Source organism: Pelophylax lessonae, assembly GCF_965119305.1.
Source record: "Pelophylax lessonae genome assembly, chromosome: 2".
Lineage (NCBI taxonomy): Eukaryota > Metazoa > Chordata > Amphibia > Anura > Ranidae > Pelophylax > Pelophylax lessonae.
The window spans coordinates 408441772-408449584 of NC_138769.1; the positions used below are offsets into that span (position 1 = coordinate 408441772).

The following is a 7813-nucleotide window of genomic DNA, read 5'->3' on the forward strand; positions in this document are numbered from 1 at the left end:
TTAATATCTAAATACAAAACTAGAAACTTTGCACAATCCACTATCTGGGTAGTGAAAGTTTTAAGATATGATTGTTAATATTTAGTGTAAAACATTTGCAAAAATGCTAGTTATGCTGAAAAATTCCAGTCTATAGGCAGAATATGTTATATACAACAAGCACTTGAGTGCTTCTCTGACCGCTCTAAGCAGAAGAATGATCCTCCTTGGTGTACCTGGTACGAGGCATACTGATCCTAAGCTGCATGCATTAGCAGATACAGCAGCTTGAAATATTTTTACACATACTCCCCATCCGTTGTACGACATCAGTACATAATTTAATTGCAGCTTTACAAGCTACTTTGGACTACAAACTTTTTAAAACAATCTAAGCCTATATTTTACATATTATGACAGTGTGAGGTCTTGCCTCTGAAAATGGTTGTCAATAGGATACAGGGTTCACACATATGCAACGTGCGGGACCTTGGAGTGTCTATTATGACCGGAGAAAACTAGTTTTACATCTTTCTCTGGATTTTGGTATTTCTAAATTGGGCTCTGCAGTTTGGAGATTCCACAGTGCTTTAGGCTTTATGTACACTTGGCCTTCAGTTACCATGGCCGCAGGCAAGCGGAAAATGTGGCAAAATTGCAGCTCGATTTTGCAGAGGATTTCGTTTTCCATTGAGTTTTCCTATCCTCAACACAACTCTTCCACGTTCAAGAGAGGGAGGTTGAGGGAAATTGAACCTCACCTAACTGCGGCAGTTCTTAAACTCTGCTAAAAGCCTATGTGTACATTGACACATAGGCTTTTATGGAGTTGAGTTTAGGAGCTATGGCAAAAAAATGCCAAAGGCTCCTAAACTCAAGTTTAGGAGCTGCTAGTGTACATGAAGAAACAAAAGAATAAACAAAACACACACATACACATTCAGGGGAGGACTGGGAAGGGGGGCTGGGTGGCAATTGCCCCCTGGGCCACTCTGATGCTGGGTAAAAAGGCCGCACTCAGGGCTGGACAAATGTAGGGGCCAGACACTGTATACTGCTGCCGGTCGCTGCTATACAATGTAATATTTACAGAGCTGCAGCGGCACAGTATGAGTGTGTAGAGTACGCTCCTGTACCCGGCTGGCACAATACTAACATGGTCACTTCCCTGTCAGGCAGAGTGTTCTCCACCTGACAGGAGCTTCCTAGGCCCCGCCTGGCGTGATGTCATGTATTTTTGTTAAACCTCCTTTTTTGCTATTAACATTAAATTATGTTACCACATTGCATTATGTTTGTCTTGATTCATAACATCAATATCTCTTATGAAACCAGGTGGGCATGGATGGTGAGCTGATTTGATGGTTCAATGGGCCACTTGACTGGGCTTGCCCCCGGGCCTAAGGCTGCCAGCCCTCCCCTGTACACATTGTAACACATTGTAATTCGTCATGAATACATTACTGTGTGAAACCATTTCACCTCAGTTTTGCCCAGTGCCTTGCCTGCACTTTTAGTGTTCTTTCTGCCTGGAAACCTGAGAATGTCCATGGCATGCAAAAAGCGTTCCTTTAGGTCAAAAGCGGTTCTAGACCAGCAAGAAAACAGAGATAGTAAGTTGGAATTACTTTAAGGATTGAGCAATAGTGATTCGTGGGGAAATTCATTATCAGACACTGAAAGTGATGACAGAGACGATTCTGCGACTGAGCTCAATGATGTGCGAACTTGGTGCTCTATTGACTGCGGTACGGATCAGGCAGCGCCCCCAAGATTCCCATTTACTGGAGCACCTGGTATGAAAGCAGATGCTGAACACGACAACCCCTTGGCATACTTACAATTATTTCTGACCAATGAGGTTATTGAAAAAATAGTTACTGAGACAAACCGGTACAAAGAGCAACAACTGGCTACTTTGCATCAGAAGTTTTCAATAAAAAGTGGGAACCAGTGACCAAAAAGGACATTTGGAAATTTCTGGGCCTAATAATATTTCAGGGAGTGGTAGGGAAACCCCTGCAGAAGTGGTATTGGACAACTAATACATTACTTGCCACTCCATTCTTTGGCACAGTCATGTCAGAGTACAGATTTTCCCTGATGATGAAATATTTACACTTCGAAAAACAACGAAGTATTTGATGAAACTACTCATCCTGCACCAAAACTAACTAAAATTTGGGAAGTATCACAAATGATTGTAAAGAATTTCCAACGGAGCTATGTGCCAGAAAGAGATATCAGCATAGATGAAATTCTAATGGGAAGGCTAAGCTGGGTACAATACATTGCATCAAAGAGGGCACGATTTGGCGTAAAATCCTACATGCTATATGAATCATCAACTGGTTACATTTGGAAATCAGTCAAATACACTGGAAATACAGCAACTATGGAATGGCAAAATCTTCCATTCTTTCACTCATTGAGCCATTGCTAAATCAGGGCTATTGTGTAACAACGGACAACTTTTATATGTCTCCTGAACTTTGAGTTTCTTCTGCAAAACAAAACAGATGCCTATGGAACCGTTAGGGCTAATCGGCGCGACATGCCGCCAACGTTTGGCAAAGCTGAAGACTTGAGAAATGGTAGCCTGTCAGAAAGGCAAAATGATGGCACTGCAATGGTGTGACAAGAAAGATGTGTGCCTAATGAGTACAGTTCATAATACCTCCACTGTTATGGCACGCACGAAAGGTGGGAAAGAAATTGTGAAACTACAAGTAGTGATAGACTACAATAACACCATGGGAGGTGTTGACAGAGCCAACCAAGCAATGACATTCAATGACATTCTACCCAGCAATGAGGAAACAGCAAAATAAGTACTACAAGAAGACCTTCAGACATCGTGAGCAATGCTTGTTGAATACCTACATTCTGCTCAAAAAAAAAAAAAAAAAGTGACAAGCCTGTGATTCATTCTAATTTTATTTGGAAAGTTGCCGAACCACCAAACACTATCACTGGCTATGAATAGAGCTGGACGTTATGTTGTTGGTGTTGTCAACCCAAAACGCCTGACTGGTCCTCACGTCATGGACTACATCCCACCAACCGAGAAAAAGTCAGCACCTACAAGGATGTGCGTGGTTTGTTGCTCGAAGCGAGATGACAGTAGAAGGAAAAATCTGAAAGGAAACCAGGTTCTATTTTCCTGATTGTGACCTCGAACTTTGTGCAGTCCCATGTTTCAAAACTTTTCATACCCGGGATGTTTATTAAACCAATATGCAGTGTCTAGTATTACAGTGATAAGTAATATTGCACCCTTGTTTGGACAAATTTCAGTGTTTTTGTTTTGATTACATTATTGAATAAAATGTATTTATTATATTATAATTTATGATTTTGTGTTTTTTTAAACTTTATCATACCCAGGATGTCTACTAGACTCTTGTTTGGACAGATTTAAGGGAGTTATTCCTAAGAATTACAGGCCTACAATTAAAACAACAGATTTCCATGCAAAATAATGTACCGCTTTGACATTTAAAAATACTGACATAATCACACCGCCAGGGAGGTTAAAATACAGTTTAGATTGGCATGGACTTCACTGGCATTCATGTGGCTAAGCAACCCCCATATCACTATATATATTCATGCTCATTATCATATTTTGTCAAAGGTATTGAATCTTTTTTGCAGCATATTTCACCAATGTATAAATGTTCTGACTGATTTTTATCACACATGGGCTGCCAAGACCTTCAGATACCCTCATCCTTGGCATAATTTATGATTTTCCGGTTTGAATTTTAGCGAAAAACATTTGCCTTAAAAAAAAAAAAAGCAGCTCAGTTTACTATATTTACCCAATCTCTGCCACTGTCCCCTTCAAACTCATGACTTCAGCAACTGCTCCTCTTCTAGTTTGAATGACAGCCAGTGGCATGCAACCCACTTCCTGTAAACTCAGGGCATCAAGGCTCTGTCCACCCTTCTGGATTCATAGAAGTATTCTGCAGAGAGGGGTGCCATGCCAAAATGTGGTGCTGTTCTCTGCAGAATTTAGGATCTGTCAAACGTTAATACAGTAACTGTTGGGGTGCTCCAGTATGGGGGAAGGGGGAAACAAAGCCTGGCAAGCCCTAGGAGTTTGGCTTTAAGGACACTTGAAAAAGGACTTTTCTTAATATGGAGTTATTTCTGTTTGGTGTTGCAGCATTTTTTCTGTCTATTTCTACCTTTCACCATTTTAACTTTGCACTTGGTGGTTAAAGGAAGTTTAGTTGTGCATACCATAAGCTGTAATTAAATGCCCTCTCTCTTGTCATCCCACAGGTTGATGGGAATCAATTACAGCCTATCAGACTGATTTAATGATGCACAAAGTTGAAAAGTTAGTCTTCAATCATTGTCTTACATTGAGTCATGGATTCTGCATAAAACGAAGGGAGGGTGTGATTTTTTTTTTTTTTTGTTTTTTTTTTTACTACAAAGCTGAACTTATAATGTACAGCAAGGTAAAGAAAAATCAAGCAAAATTTGGAATTGTAGAAAGTGAACTGGATGCAACATTGTCAAGTTTTATTAAATGGTCCTTTTGACTCATGACTGGCAAAGTAAAGGTGGGTACACACTATGAGAAAATCAGGCGAACGATCGACTAATTTTCCTCATTGTTTCACAGCAAGTTGGAACTGAGGAAGTAAATAATGCACGAAAAGTCTCGTATGACAAAAACTTTTCTTTTGTTGTTTATTGTTTCTGATCAAGCGCAGTCTTTCATAGCTGATTTTTCCCAGGAAATAAATAGTACACATTACACAAAAATCGTTTGTTCTGTTCACGTCCAAAAAGATTTTTGGGGTTTGTCCCTTTGGAAATTTTTGTTTGCAAAGTCTGAATCGGAAGTCGTGTACACAATTTACGAAAATCCAACGATCAGGCCTTGTATGGAATTTTTCTTCTTTTTTGTACCCAGTTTACAGAGAGAAATTCCTAGAATATGCCAGCCTCTAGTAAATGTTACTACTTCCCCTTCAGGATAATCTGCCTTCAAAATGAAAACAAGCAATATTACCCCATTCCAGAAATTGTAGTGGCTGGGAAATCTTTCTTCCAATGCTCCACTCACCCTAAATCATCTTTGTCCCTCTTCCACTAGCCTTTTCAGACCTCTAAAAAGGCTTTGTTCTAAATGGATTCAGGGAGACCCAGCCTATACATCCCCTATTCTATACTACTATATGCTGATGACACTATGGCCATTTGTATCTAGTGGCGTGCTAGCAGCTGTTTGTTTATTTTACCCATTAGCAAGGTTTCACATTTGATTTACAGAAAAAAAATGTGCATATCTTAAGAGCCGGTTCACACTGAGGCGACAGGACTCCTTACTACTTCGGGTGCGACTTGTGCGCCACTGTGCACCACGACTTCGGAGCGACTTGCAGGGACTTCACATAATGGAAGTCTATGCAAGTCGCTCCGAGGTCGCCCCGAAGTAGTACAGGACCCTTTTTCAAAGTCGGAGCGATTTGTGTCGCTCCTATTAGAACGGGTCCTGTAGCGGTCAATGGACCGCGAGGGAGCGCGACTTGTCAGGCTGACAAGTCGCCTGACAAGTCGCGCTAGTTTGAACCGGCTCTTACAACTACTTAGTGTATCCAAGTGAATTATACTTTTTTTTAGGACTATTTGGGCCTTCATTTGGTAGTAAATGTTAATTAATATCTCCTGATTTTTATTTTAACTATGAAAGGAAGCCTGGCCCATAATAGCTGTATCTTTCTTGTCATTACCATGGCCCACCACACACAAAAAAATAAAAAATCAATAGCACACATTATGTCTTCATAGAGGGTAATTGATCCAGATCTAATTATCAGACATCATACATACATTGCAGATACCTGGCAGTGTAAAACTCTACCAAAATCATCAGACTACCACAGTGATAAATAAAAACCCTATTCATATATCAAACTTAAAACAACATGTGTATGCACAAGGTTGTGTACTATGGCATGCTCTTACATTAGTTCTGAATCTGATATAGGAAAATAACAATCAGTTAGCCAAAAAAAGAAAAATTCATATTAAGGTCCATTGTCATTCATGTATGTAAAAATCCTGGATATTAGACAACAGGCTACTCATTTTTAACATCTTTATGGAAAGGGCTTCAGGCCCGCAGCAGTTGCAGTGATGGGATCTGGAGGCTTGCACTGTAACCTTCTCTTCCAACTTCACGTGCTCCTTACTGCTTGTACTTACCATTTCTTGGATAACTTATTTTCTATTTTTATTTATTAATTTATTACAGGTACTTATATAGCGCCATCAATTTATGCAGCCCTTTACATGTATATATTGTACTTTCACATCAGTCCCTTCCCTCAAGGAGCTCACACTGGAGCTCACACTATATTTCCAGTTGGTACTCTTTAATCAGTTAGACAATAGACACACACGTTTCCTTAAGTAACTGTTCATGGGATGACCAATCAAGTTGCTTAGTTGTTGCATATTAAACATTGCACATACAATTTTAAAATATATATGTAGCACCCTACAGGTAGGTGCTAGGTAAATGTATATTGGGCCTTGTCTGCCTAACAGCAGGGCTGTGATTGATTTGGCTAAGGTGTCAGGGCTTCCAGATGTGCCTGCTGAAGGGAGAAGTATCCCCACTGGCTCCTGTGAGAGGCTTCTCATAGGCCAGTGTGGGAAGCCCAATCAGGGGACACATCCCAGCTTGTAACTACCCCAGAAGGCAGATTAGGCTGCAAAGGATTCTGGGAGTGGGTATAAGTTTGGGGGGAAGTGCGTGGCACTGTGTCTGTGGCGGGAGCAGAGTCCCAGGAGGGAGAGTACGGCTGTCTCTCCTCCTGTCTGAGGAAGCGGATATCTTGGGGTGTCGCCTGAGTATCCAGAGAGTGCTGATTTGAACTGAGGGGATCCGGTGTGCTGAGAGCCTGCGCAGAGAGAGAGGGGTCCAGTCCCAGGAATGCCTACACAGGTCATGAGTACTGAGGATTGCCCTGGGGGGTCTTCCTAGAGTCAGAGGGGACCACTCCGGAAGAGGTTCTGGGATCCAGTGTCCGCTAGCTGCAAAGGGGTACCTAGGTTGAGTAACTAGTAACCCTGAAGTTACAAAGGGGGTACATAGTCAGTGGACCCTGAAGAGTTACAGTCAAGGGGGCATCTGCATCTGGGCCCTGAATTGTATAGAGTGTGTTAGTTGCACGTACAGATTTGCAGAGTTCTACTTCATACTACCTCAAGCTGGCCAAAGCGGGGGACAGTATTCAGTGAATTGTACAGCATAACAGTGTCAGGAATTCTACAGTTTCACAGTCCTGGATCTTTTGAACTTTCAGTCAAGGATTCAGCACTTCTATCAAGTTGCAGTGTGTGCTCAGTGTTAGTGAGCGTTGGCTGGCGCCCGTTGGCGTCAAGGAAGCACCAACAAGCATTTCCAGGATCAAAGTCCAAATTGTAATTAGTTTGAGCCTAAAGGAGTATCCCTCTCATTCCCTTCTCCCATCCCCTTTAACTTATAATAAAAACCACAAACAAAGATGCCGGATTTGTCATTGCTTCAGTCATCACAACCCCGGGACTCAGCTCACATGGGCTGGAGAGGATTCCGGTACTAATGGCAAACCCACATCAGGCCACAGGCCTGGAAACCTTGCTACATATAAATATGAATACTTTTTTTTTTTTATCTTCATGTGACACTGACTGTAATAGTGCTGAAATGCTGGACACATCTAAGACACAACTCCCATGTGACATCATAGGATCCCCCCAGCTTTTCCATTTAGCTGTATGGCCCACCTTGATTAAAAGGAACAGTGATGGCCAGAAACAA

The 7813-nt window shown here is 41.5% G+C and overlaps 1 pseudogene across 1 annotated transcript; it reads left to right on the forward strand.

Moving 5' to 3' along the window:
• The first annotated feature begins 1528 nt into the window (after positions 1–1528).
• Positions 1529–5098, forward strand: LOC309548133 (piggyBac transposable element-derived protein 4-like; annotated as a pseudogene). Its single transcript has 2 exons — positions 1529–2382; positions 4978–5098. The product of its transcript is annotated as a piggyBac transposable element-derived protein 4-like (transcript).
• Positions 5099–7813: the final 2715 nt, after the last annotated feature.